Below are 12,284 nucleotides of genomic sequence, written 5' to 3' on the forward strand. Positions count from 1 at the left end.
TTATCTCTTGAAGTGTAAGCAGCTATTCTCTGTGGCTAAACAACTGGCATGCACAGAGCCTTAACTTTCCACTACTTCATAATAATACTTTGCACTTTCACAAAACACATTTCATCTGTAGATCTTAAGCATAACTGTATGCTTTAAGCTTCTGAGTGACTTGGTTTATTTACAGGTCACAGGAACCAGGTAAAGATGACCTTCAAATAAAACTACTGCTGCTACTACATTTTTATCTTTTTCCTATTTAGGGTTGGCAACTTTTATAGCCTTCTTCCAAAACTCATGATCATATGCCAAGCTGTCATGCCGATTAGCTTCTTTGAAATCCACTGGTATCCAATCTATGTATCAAGTCTTAGGTCTCTCCTTTGGCCGTCTTCCATCCACAGTCCCTGCAAGAGCCATCGTACTGATATAGTTCTTAAGTTTCCACTGAATATGCCCATACCAATATAGCCTGGCCTCCCTCAACTTGTCCTCAGTTGGAGCAATCCACATTAGGCCCCTCAGAACCTCATTTTGTTTCCTCTCGCAAAGTGTCCAGCCATTTTACTATCTCAGTGTCTTTATTTCCATGATGGAGGTACTGATTTCCTTTCTTGTGGCTGGCCAAGTCTCTGTTCTGTACAGTAAGATGGGTTGAATTAGTTTTATACACTCTTAACTGGATTGGCATCTTTTTGTCACAGAGAACTGGCCTTTTGTCACTGACCTTCAGATAAAACTGGTGAATTATAGTCGCTTCAGAAATATGTCCTGAAAACCTCCACTAACCAAGCGAGGAAGGGTACTCTTCCTATCACCAGCTGTTTTCTAGGCTTCTCTCTGCTGATTCCCTAGAAAGCAACATTCTGTCAGCTCTGCTGGCTCTGTTTGTTCTGCCTGTCTTTCATAACCTAATTTACTGTCTGGGCGGACAGGAAGTATTATAATGCTTCTAAAGTAAATATACAAAGTACTATTGAGTTTGCCAATCACCGTAATTCATTTCTATAAATCTGTAGTGAACGGGATCCACATCTGTTGTTGATGGCAATGACATGCCAAGGACTTAATTCTGCCAGAGGTGTATTAAGTGTGTGGAGCATGGCTTATTCTGTGTTTGGATTTGGAGAATCTCTTCCTGCAATTCCTTGAAACTTTTGCCCTTTCCACAGGTTTATTTCTATATAAATTACACCGGGCGCTTTGGTGGTGGTGTGAGCAAAGGCTGATTCTGGATTGCATTAGCTGGGGGGATAGCCAAATAGATAGAATTTTTTCACCAAGCCTGGTTTCCTGAGGTTCAGATTGGGTTGTGTGCTGTTGAGGCAAGGAAGGTTCTTTCTGTAAAACCTCTTAAACATTAGTTGTTAGTTCTTGTTCTCCAGCACCTCCATGCTGTGGACCTCTTAACAAGAGAGCCTTTCATGCAGCCTCCCCTCCATACACCAAGCTGCTTGGTCCCCAATGTGTGTTATTCCCTGAGCCACGTGGAATGGCTGCTCAGACAACAAGGGCTGCTCAGTTGTAGAAGCAGTGAAATGTGGTACACCATTGTGGGGGTCTGAGCCATTGGCCTTTTGGGTGCTGGATGGGAAGCACACTCACCTGTATGGCTGCTCAGTGTTTGTCTTTCTGGCCTCAAAAGGACATGAAAATATAAGGCAACAGCACAGAAAGGATCATTGTGATCATCTAGTCTGAACTCCTGAATAAGACAAGCCAAATGAACTTCACACAGTAATTCCTGCATCAAACACCATAACTTCTGGTTGAGTAGAGCATATATTCTAGAATGACATCCAGTCTTGATTAAGACAATCCACTGTCTTGTTCCTCTTGTTCAGAACTGGTGTGTGTAAAGTGCTGAGTATTTCAAGTTCAACTGAAGACCTTCAGATGCTGGTGCCCAGCTCTCAGGCTTGAGCTCACTTTGAATTTTATATGTAGATACCCTTAATATGTCAATTTTCAACATTTCTGTTAATTTGTGCTCCTTGTCATTGTCCCCTTTACATTCAAAGCTTTTGTTTTTAATGGAACCTATGTTTATGCAGCATTACAGATGAGGCTTTAAATTCACAAGCCAGGGAATTCAAGGTTTTATGGCTCCCTCAGCCATGCTGTAAACATGAGAATATCTGGGGGAGTGAAGAGAAAGCAAAGGAAAAAGGAATTTGGAGGGATAGGTTATGATGACAAAGTGACTATTATACATTCCCATTCAGATAAATGCATCAGTACCTTTATTTGAGCAATAGTCACTTTGCATCTAAGCTGTGCATCTAAAAGTGCAGAGGACCTGACAGAACATGTACTGTTTTGAAATGGGTGGCTTGAGCTCTGCAAAGGAAGGGGCTACAAGAAATCAATACCCCTGCTAGGCTCCTTTCAGTGGTTTCTTAAAAACATTTAGGAGGAGATATGACTTAACTCTCCACCCATTCACTTTAAAGCCTTGTTCTTGTTCCTCCACCTGTAAGATGGGGGCTGGGGAAAGACAGCAGGTTTAGCACCATCTCGCAGGCCCCCATTCTATTCAGTCCAGGATGGCCAACTTAAAATTGTGTATGTGCTGTAGAATGCAGTGCACATCGGGATGTAAACCCCAGGGCATATGAAATTTTTATGATCACTAGATCTTAAGTATAGTTGGGAGGATTAAGAGAGTGATTGTTGGCTGGGGCTGTCAAGACAGATCAGTCAGGCTTAGCCAGGTGGTTTGTCTTAATCAATTCACTGTTTCAATATGTGCAGCCTCTAGGTACATGCCTACGTAGTGAGAGCTCCATTTTTAATTTATGCCATACAAGAAGTAAAATATGCACAAGATGTCAAGGTGCTGCTCACCCTTGGCTCTTGTTGAAGTCAGTGGGAGTTGAGGGTATTCAACACCTGGCAGAATTGGTCCCAGAATGCTCATGCACATCGTACTTGACTATCAAATGCTTAAAATCAGGCTATACCTATACCAGATTTCTTTAACCTCTTCAAAGGCCTTGTCCTCACTGACAGCTAAGCCTACTGGTTAGAGCAAGAGACTGGGAGTCAGGAATTCTGGGTTCTTTTTCTGGCATTGGCACAAATTTGTTGTGAGACTGACTTGCCGGCACTTGCTGCTGTGCCTGAATGTGTTGTACAATACCAGTACAGTTCCTCCTCCTTCCCTCCCTCCAAACAAGCTGTGTCCTAATTCATTATTAATTTTAAACCGGTTTGAGGCGCTTGGATAAAAAGTTGTGTTGAACTGCAAAGTTGTGTTTTTAAAAAAGCATCTGAAAATGTAAGCATTTAAAAAAATTCACAAAGTAGAAAAGTGAGATATTGAGATACATAAAGGGAGCCAAATAGGATTTTATCAGATCTTATCACCCCACACACCCACCCAAAACAAACAAACAAAGGCTTCTGGGCTGGGAACAAGAGTAAGAAACTTCACCCCAAAGGGTAACATTTTTATATTAAAAACTCCTGAAAATGGGGGTTTATTATAATACTGCCTCTTCAAGCACACACAGAGTTTTTCTAATTCACAGCTTTAATAACAAAACCCTAACATGTGAACTGATATTTAATCTTCTAGAGAGAAGGCCACATATTCCTTCTGTGGTATGTCACCTTTTAATATTCTTTTGTTTAATTATTGCTTGATATTTGATTTGTTTGTTTACCTTTAACTTCACACTTCCACACTGAAGCAATTATTTGCAAAAATCCCAGGTGCAATTAAGTTTCAGATTTTAATTGCACAAAAATGAAGGAATTCAGAATGATTTCCATAGCAACAATATTAATTCTTCTTTGAGTGGATGCAGATGTGCATTTCACTCAAGTGTCTGCATACCAGTGTACCAACGTAGGAGAGCTTTTGCTTAGCGGTACCCGTCAGGGAGGCACTCACGCCCTTTTGCCCTGTAGCCCCTCATGTAGCTATATAAATGTGCTGCCGCCCTGACTCCCTTCTATTCCTTCTTAGCACCTGCAGCTTGAGTCAGAACGTTCAGTGTGATGTCTCACCTAACGATTTCTCTATCAGTGTTTCAGGGGTGGGGGATGGTTCTGTAAATAGTTAGTTTTAGTAATACCTTAGGATTTAGTTTGGTTTATTGTAGTTAGTAGAGTTTTTAGCCTGATGATACCTTCACTGGTTTTAAGCATTGTCTGCCATGTGGGATAGCTATCCCTGCTAGTGACCCCCACACTTGAGGTCTGTGCCTTGGGGAAGGGCACATTAAGGAATGGTGCTCCATCTGCAAGTTGCTCAAGAAGAGGGCGCAGGTGGCTAGAGACTTGCACTTGAAGCAGCACCACCTGGTTCCACACCAGGGACCTCCATAGATTGTTAGCCCCACCCTGCCCCCTCCAGAGAGCACCTAAGCCAGGATGTGCTGGGGCTCCACAGCTGGATTTTGATCCCTCACCCAGAAGGAAGAGAGATTGTTCTGTTTCCTCTGGTCTTCCAAGAAAAAGAATTCACAAAATGGAATGGGGCTACTCCAGAGCTCAGAGAGATTCTTCCCCCCTTTCTAAGAGGGGTGCAGATCAGCACCCTGAATCTTCTGGTACGCAAGATAGAGTTGGGTTGTCTACCTCCTCATTGGCACCAGTGCGGGAGCAGTTAGACACCATACTATCGACTTCATTACCGTTCATGGAGCGTCCCGTTGAGTCCGATGCCAATGACAGTGGTGTTGGCACCAACATTTTCCCCACCTGCGGTGTATCAAGCAGCAGCAGACTTGATGTGCCTTTCAGTTCCTGACTTTCCACTTATCCAGGAACGTTCAACTGTGGTGGCTTTCTCTTTGGTGTCATCGGCACTGCCTGGACTGTTTGTGGATTTACTATTACTGTTGGCACCGTCATCTGCACCATCCCCTAAGTAGGGAGCCAGGTTTCAGTCTTCTTCCTGCTTGGTACCGGGATTTGCTGCCACAGATACTATCTTCAGTACCGACAACTATTATGGTACAGTCTACATCTGCATGTCCGGCATCAGCTTTGACTTGGGTACTGATGTCTGCTCTAGTACCAAGTATGGACGCAATGTCTCTATCAATGCTGAAAGTGCCAACGACTGTACTGTCGTCAGTACCGATGAGACTGGCGTATTGGGTTTCAGAAGATTCAGAGTGTTTACTAGCTCTGTCTGGATCTGTGGCTCTATTACCATCAGGCTACTTGGAAGAGTCTTCAGAATTGAGTTTGGAGACCTCTCCCTTTCCTTCGCCTTCATGGTACTTCTTGCAAAGGTCATTGCGACCTCTTGGGAATCATCACTGGTACCAGAATTGGTACCATCTCCTGGAGTAGAGGTAAAGGCTCTTGGCCTAGCTCCTAGTGGCCACCAATGTCACGCCCCTTGGAATCTCTGGCCTCCTTGGAATCTCTGGGAGGTTCCTTGTTTGGGGAAGTCCCAATCTTCAGCTCAGTTCAGAGCAAGGTTGGCAGTTCCCCCAGTAGCCTCACCTCCTGAGCCACCTGTGCTGCAGCCACAGACTGAGGGGAGTGAACCCCTGATACAGTCACACGTATTGCCAAGGAGATCTCATTGGTTCCACTCCCCTCTTCTTTCTTATCACTAGATAATGCTATGGTGCCAGATTTTTCATCTCCTGTGACTGAGGATTTTAAATCATATATCAAAATCTACTGAGATGAATAGCTTTGACCTTGTGTATTCAGGCTGAGTTTATTCAGAAGAAAACTTGTAAGTTAGTGCATACTTTTCAGTCCTCAGCTCCAGGGAGAGTGGCTCTTCCTATAAATGAAGCGATATTAGAGCCTGCCAAGTCTCTGAAATACCCCCGCGTCCTTAATGCCCACAGCAAAGCCTACTGATATTATGGCCCCATGCAAGGTTTCAAGGTTTTTTCTCACATCCAGCTTCTAATTACCTTGTCATGACAGTGGCAAATGAGGCTACAGCAGGGAAGATATAAATCCATACCTAAAGAACCTCTTAACTTTTCTCCCCATCAAATCTAAAATGAGTTTAACTCAACCCTCTTCATTACAGATGCATGTTGCGAACCAGGAGGCCCAATTATCTAAATATGGTTTTGTAAATTGGGATGCCATGTCCAAGTTTACAGATAAGTTGCCCGAATCCTCCAGGGAAGAGTTAAGGTGTCCATTCCAGAAAGCCACTTGGCCACATTACTCCCACAGAGACACACTTACCCAGTGTTCAGAACCAGTTAGCCGACCACCTCAGCAGAGTTTTCTTCCAGAATAACACATGGTCCCTGAATAACAGCAACTTGAAATCTATCTTCAGAGATTGGGGCATTCCAGCAATCAACCTGTTTGCAACAAAAGATAACAGGAAATGCAGTCAGTCCTATGCTTTCCATTTGAATTTGGCACCACAGCTGATGTATGCTCTGGTGCCAAATTCAAATGGAAAGCATAGGACAGAGCCTTGCTCATGAACAAAACTGATTGCATCCAGCGAGAAATTACTGGAATCCATCTGCAAATGGTATGCACATAATTACATAACATAATTAATTACAAACCTAAAGTAATCCATTACAAAATTTTTATTTTTACTTTGGTCTTGATCACTTTTAGGCATCAATGGGGAGACAGAGTACCGACTAGTAGCTGAATCTCTGGAGAATACCGCTGTGACAGGTTCGGTCACAGAAACCCCCTTGGGACTGTCAGCTGATGTGCTGAGACTACCTCTGAGCCTGTTTTTCCTGCCATCTTGGGACTTCAGAACCCTGCCTTGTTGAGCCAAACACGCTAGCCTGCTACAAACACAGACCCAGATCTGAACCACGTCCCCCAAAGCTGCAGATTTAACTGAAAACGGCATAGCAAGTGTTCCTGTCTCTAGCACTCAGACATCCAGCTCCCAATGGGATCCAAACCCCAAATGAATCCATTTTACTCTGTATAAAGCTTATACAGGGTAAACTCATAAATTGTCTGCCCTCTATAACACTGATAGAGAGAGATGCACAGTTGTTTGCTCCCCCAGGTATTAATTACTTACTCTGGGTTAATTAATAAGCAAAAGTGATTTAATTAAATATAAAAAGTAAGATTTAAGTGGTTCCAAGTAATAACAGACAGAACAAAGTAAGTTACCAAGCAAAATAAAACAAAACACACAAGTCTAAGCCGAATACAATAGGAAACTGATTCCAGATGAAACCTCAGAGATGTTCCAATAAGCTTCTTTCACAGACGGGACTCCTTCCTAGTCTGGGCCCAGTCCTTTTCAGACCAACGTTGTAGTTTATGGCCTGGGTCCAGCAATCACTCACACCCCCGTAGTTACTGTCCTTTGTTCCAGTTTCTTTCAGGCATCTCTTTGGAGTGTAGAGGCCATCTCTTGAACCAGCTGAAGACAAAATGGAGAAGCTTCCAGGGCCTTTTATATTCTTTCTTGTGGGCGGAAACCCCTTTGTTCTTCTGTGCAAAATCACAGCAACAAGATGGAGTTTGTAGCCACCTGGGCAAATCACATGTCCATGAATGATTCAGCTTTTTGCAGGCCGACGCCATTGTTTACATGTTAGTTTGAACATTCCCTGGAAAGCTCAGATGTGGGTTGAGATCTCCCAGAGTCCATTGTCAGTTAAGTATTTCTTGATTGGGCACTTACTCAGAATAGTCCTTTCTCAAGAAGCTGACCAAATGCTTCACTTATGCTACTTAGAATCAAACACATTGAGATACAAGTACATAGCCAATATTCAAACGTCAAAAAAATTGATACACACGTACAGACAGCATAATCATAACCAGCAAATTACAACCTTTATGTAGACACGTTACTTGACCTCCTTTGTACAAGATTTGGTGCAACTATAGGACCTTGGGTGCATCAATGATCTATACGGTCATAGTTCATGTCAATAACGTCACAACCGCCATGGAGGACTTGGTTAAACCCAATACTCGGTGGGACCTTACATGGATAAACTGAATTTGGCAAGGTTGAAAAGGAAGCATCAGGAAGAAACTGAAGATGCAGGAACTGCCAGCTGTGAGCAAGACTTGCCTTATACTAAGTCCCATGGCATGCGTTTTGAGAAGAACACATGCTTCTTCTGTGGTAAGCACCGTTTTAACACGTGAGACATGTGAGAAACAGTCACTCTCTGCGAGAAAGTAAAGTGGGTTCATTGACCCAAAAGATGCCCACATATACAACATTGCATGCCACATCAAGTGCTGTACCAAAAATGTATGTAATGTATTGCATCAAACCGTAAATGCAACAGAAACAAGTAGTTATTTTTCTACTGGAAACTGTGACTCAGCTGGGTTTCATAAATTGCGTCACAGAGGCTCTGGTGCAGGGGTGGCCAGCCTGAGCCTGAGAAGGAGCCAGAAGTTACCAATGGACATTTGCCAAAGAGCCACAGTAATACATCAGCAGCTGCACATCAGCTCCCCCACACCTGCTCCCAGCGCCCCCACACCCACCAGCAGCCCTGCGGATCAGCGCCTCCCCCTCCCTCCACGCACCTCCCAATCAGCTGTTTCGTGGCATGAGGGAGGGGGAAGAGCGAGGGCACGGCAGGCTCAGGGGAGGGGGCGGGAAGGGGTGGAGTGGGGGCAGGTCCTGTGGCAGAGCCAGGGGTTGAGCCTTGAGCACCCCCGGCACATCAGAAAGTTGGCGCCTGAAGCTCCAACCATGGAGTCGGTGCCTGTACAAGGAGCCGCATATTAACTTCTGAAGAGCCACATGTGGCTCCGGAGCCACAGGTTGGCCACCCCTGCTCTAGTGGATGGGAAAGTGGTGGTGATGGCTGATATAGAGGCTAAGTACAGAGAAGTAGGTGCTTTGAAGAGGATTGAAGAGGAACAAATGCTTAGCAGAAAGGCTCTTAAAGCACTTATTGAAGACGAACTGTGGGATATGGACATAGTTTTTAGCAATCCTATCCATAGAGATGAATCACAGCGCATATCTTTAAAAGCTGCAAAAGACTTGACGCTATCAAAAGTGGAAGAAAGCACTGATGTCAACAGTAATATGAAGACTCTGCAGCTGCTATGAAGCCTTCAGAACCCAAAAACTAATCCAAGGCTCCATCCATCTATGGGCTTCAATCATGAAGAACAGACTGAAACTGTGCTCACATGCAAAGACGAAAGTCACAGTGAAGGTGGCAGAGACTACTACAGAGTTAACCACAGATAAGTCGTTTGCTTGTCTTGTGATCACTTCCATATTTCAGCATGATGTTGATCTACGTGACACTTTGGGGAAAGTATGAGTTCTCTGTGGTACCATGATTGATGTTAGAATGTTATGGAACAATGCATGTGTGGCAGGTGAAAAATAAACACACATCTTGCTTGGTCTTCTTAAGCCAGCACCTGCTGACAACGTGACCAGTACCTTATGCCAACAGAGGCATTTCAGCATAGCAATCACAGATGGTGTGGCTGAGGTACAAGCTCTCAACAAACCAGAAACAGTTAACACCTGGTGAGATGGCAGAACACTTCATTATAGGGTGTAAAGAAAATACTGGACATATGACCAAGTTCACCTTGGGTTTGACATGTACATAGAGGGATCAATTAGAATTATTACCAGAAAGAAGAGATTCCATGGTATTGCACCTGCCCAGTACAAAAATCACGGACTCCACAAGCATCTTCAATGTCACAATGAAGAAACTATTGTCTCATACTTGCAGAAAGGATAAATTAACCACATACCATGCAGGAAAAACGCTTCAGCGTGCAAAGAATTGCTCAAAGAATTTTATTATCTCATGGTGTAATGAAGCTTCTGCCTCACACCATTCAGTGGAGTTTCTTCATAGCTCTCATGAGAAGGGTGACGATAAAATGATCTTGCCTGCCATCAATGCCACAGAGACTGGTGCTACTAAATTCGGTATTTTTGCACAAGACACAGGTATTCTAGTGCTTTCTGTGAGATGCTACCGAAGACTTCCTCAAGATTCTGTTTTTGTTCCTGCTTCTACGGAACAGAATTTCTGTCTGTCCCCCAGAGATGCGTTCCTGTTAGACCATTAAAAGCCACAGCACAGCCAGGTTTCTTTGCCCTTTCAGGATGTGACACTGCTGGAAGGTTGGCTGGAAAAAACATATTATCTTACTAGAAGGCATTTGATTCAACTTCCGAAGACTGACTTCTCACTCTGAAAATGCTTGGAATGGCTGATACAGTCACTGATGAGGTCATAAATGCACTGGAGGTGTTCACATGCCAAGTTTACCAGTTGAAGATCAGCATTGCAACACTTGCTGAGCTACATTGGTAGATGTTTTCCAAGAAGCAGACATACAGAGAAAAATTGCCACCAACCTGGGCTGTGCATTTATACCTGCTATCAAGATGGCAAATTATGAAGCAATGGGATGATCGAGTGCATCCAAAACTACCTTCCCCCTACCACACATGGATGGGTCTTGGAGGATGGACTGATCATACCAGCTATGTGTGAAATACTGTGTGCTCCCAAATCAATCCTTCAGCTAATCACCTGCTCATGTGCAAAGACCAGATGCTCACCACCCTTCAAATGTTTGGCCAGCAGCCTGCCTTATATGGAAATGTGTGACTACGGCACAGACAAGGAACGGTGTGACATCATGTCTAGCAGTGGTGCACTACATGGACACAACACTGATGATGAATTTGAATAAATGTTTTCAGTCCTACATGTTAAGTCTAACTTCCCTAGGATTACCAAGGATCGATGTCTTTTTTTTTTTTTTATTCATGTAAACCGTGTATCCGTGTGTTTAAAGTATAATTTAAAAAAACACTGATTTTTAAATATTTTCTTGAATATATATACATAATTGTTCTAGGTTTGTCATGTTTGGTACCATTGTGGTCAGGGGAAAAAAGGCTTTCAAATGATACCCAACTCAGCCCATTTCTGACAACATTGTAGAATCAAAATTTCCACCAGGCAGAGGACCTGGAGCTGGGGAGAAGCAAGTCCCCCTTGCCACACTGCAAAGGGTGACACCCTCGAAATCATGATTCTGTAGATTTCTGCAGATCAAATGACACCACCCTTTCCTTTCTATCACTAACTTGGCCCTAGAATAAGATTTTACTACATTATGCTCCCAGACTATTCAGGACATTTTGGATTATCTGTTACATCTGAAGTCCTCAGGTCTGTCTCTTAGGTCTTTGAGAGTCCACTTAGTGGCAGTATCTGCGTTCCATCTACCAAGTCAATGGAAGTCCATTTTTTCTGACTCCCTGGTGATTAGATTTTTAAAAGGAGTTGTCTGTCTCTTCCCTCTGTTACAGAAACAGCACCATTGTGGGACCTTAATATGGTGCTGGCCGCCCTCATGGGTCCTCCGTTTGAGCGCTTGGTAACTGCTAAAAGACGTCTTTTCTCATAGCCATAACTTCTAGAAGGAGGGTGCGTGAGTTGCAGGCTCTCGTGGCAGGACCTCCATATATGTAATTTTTCAAGGATAAAGTCGACCTAGAGCCACATACAAAATTTTTATCTAAAGTGGTTCAACCTTAACCAAACTATATACTTTCCTGTATTCTTTCTGAAACCACATTTGAATATGGAGAAGCAGCACCTTCATACATTGAATGTGAGATGCTGTTTGGTGTTCTTGGAGAAGACTAAACCGTTTATTCACCTCAACTTTGCCTCGTATGCAGATCAGGTGAAGGGTCAAGTGGTTTCCATGGAGATGATCTCCACGAGGATTACTGCCATGACAATGGCATATGGAATAGCTCAGTCTACACCTTCATAAGGTGTAATACTGGCGGTGGCTTATTCGACGAGGATCCAAACGGCTTCAGTCGCATGCTTCAGTGATGTTTCTATATTAAATTTTTGCAGAGCAGCTGCCTGTTTTCCAATGCATACTTTTACCAAACATTATGCTATTATGACTGCAAACTTGGAGAAGACAGCTCTGCAGCTCACCTTTAGGTAGACTCTGAGCCCCACCTTCTTCAATTACTGCTTGTGAGTCACCTGAGTGGAATACACGTCTGAAAAGACACACAGAATCAAAAAACCCAGTTACTTACCTCTTGTGTAACTGTGGTTCTTCGAGATGTGGATTCAGACATTTATTCCACAGCCTGCCCTGTGTCCCCTCTGCATCGGAGTCATTAGCCTTGAATTTTGGTGCGAAGGAACTGGGTTGGGGCGGCACCATCGTTATATAGTCATGGGAAGGGCAGTGGGGCTGAAGGGTGCAACCATCACCTCTCGGGTACTGCTAAACAAAATTCTCTGGCTTTGGTGCACTGGGCGCACCTGCACTTGAGTGGAATACACGTCTGTACCCAC

The 12,284-nt window shown here is 43.7% G+C and overlaps 1 protein-coding gene across 21 annotated transcripts in view; it reads left to right on the forward strand.

Annotated features, from left to right (window-relative positions):
- The window catches only part of MICAL3 (microtubule associated monooxygenase, calponin and LIM domain containing 3), a 250,936-nt gene that overhangs the window by 166,730 nt on the left and 71,922 nt on the right, over window positions 1–12,284 (forward strand). The gene's annotated exons all lie outside the window — the stretch shown is intronic.

Source organism: Chelonia mydas, chromosome 1 (genome assembly GCF_015237465.2).
Source record: "Chelonia mydas isolate rCheMyd1 chromosome 1, rCheMyd1.pri.v2, whole genome shotgun sequence".
Lineage (NCBI taxonomy): Eukaryota > Metazoa > Chordata > Testudines > Cheloniidae > Chelonia > Chelonia mydas.